Source organism: Rhinolophus ferrumequinum, chromosome 6 (genome assembly GCF_004115265.2).
Source record: "Rhinolophus ferrumequinum isolate MPI-CBG mRhiFer1 chromosome 6, mRhiFer1_v1.p, whole genome shotgun sequence".
NCBI classification, from domain to species: Eukaryota; Metazoa; Chordata; class Mammalia; order Chiroptera; family Rhinolophidae; genus Rhinolophus; species Rhinolophus ferrumequinum.
In genome coordinates this window covers 99,636,013-99,636,814 of record NC_046289.1, presented here as the reverse complement: position 1 = coordinate 99,636,814, position 802 = coordinate 99,636,013, and the positions used below count along the sequence as shown (strand labels likewise).

At 37.3% G+C, this 802-nt stretch overlaps 1 pseudogene; it reads left to right on the top strand.

The window, feature by feature from the left end:
* Nucleotides 1-275: 275 nt before the first annotated feature.
* LOC117022849 (non-histone chromosomal protein HMG-14-like) lies at nucleotides 276-582 on the top strand (annotated as a pseudogene).
* Nucleotides 583-802: the final 220 nt, after the last annotated feature.

Below are 802 nucleotides of genomic sequence, written 5' to 3'. Positions count from 1 at the left end.
TAACTAACATTTGAAACCTCAAATGACAAGATCAAAAGAAGAATAGACAAAGTTGAAGAGAGAATTAATGAATTGAAATATAAAGCTTAAGAAATCACCAATAATTCAGTAATGAATGGTAAAAAATGTATAATATGAAAGAGAAATTAAAAGACCTGGAAGAGAGTGGTTCCAGTGGTGTGAGCAGTAGCAGTTGCCAAGCAGAAGAGCTTTGAGAAGGCTCTCGGTGCACCATGGCCCACAGGCACCTGGCACGTGTCTGTCCCACTGCCAAAATGCCCAAGAGGAAACTCAACTCCTCAGATGGGGCAGTGAAGGAGACGCCCAAGAGAATGTCGGCGAAGTTGTCAGCCAAATATGCTTCAGCAAAGGTGGAAATGAAACCAAAACAGTCAGCAGGAAAGGAAAATCTATAAAGAAAAAAAAATGCAAACAAAAGGGAAAAGGAGAGAAAAGGGAAAATAGACTAAAGTGGCTGACAAAGAAACTAAAGAATATTTACTTGCAGAAAATGGAGAAACTGAAAACGAGGGGAGTCCAGCTTCTGGTGACGCAGGAGAAAAAGAAGCCAATTCTGATTAATATCATATCATGTCTTACCAGTGCTCCCTTCTTATACAATCCAGAGGAATATTTTTATCAACTATTTTATAAATGTAAGTTTTTAAAGTAGCTCTAGAAACATTTTTAAAAAGGAGGGAAATTGCACCTCCTCCCATTTTCTAGTGTAAATGCTTTTTTTTGAAAGAGGTGAAATTATTTGCTGGTTATATATTTTTGGTACAACCAGAAAATAATGGGA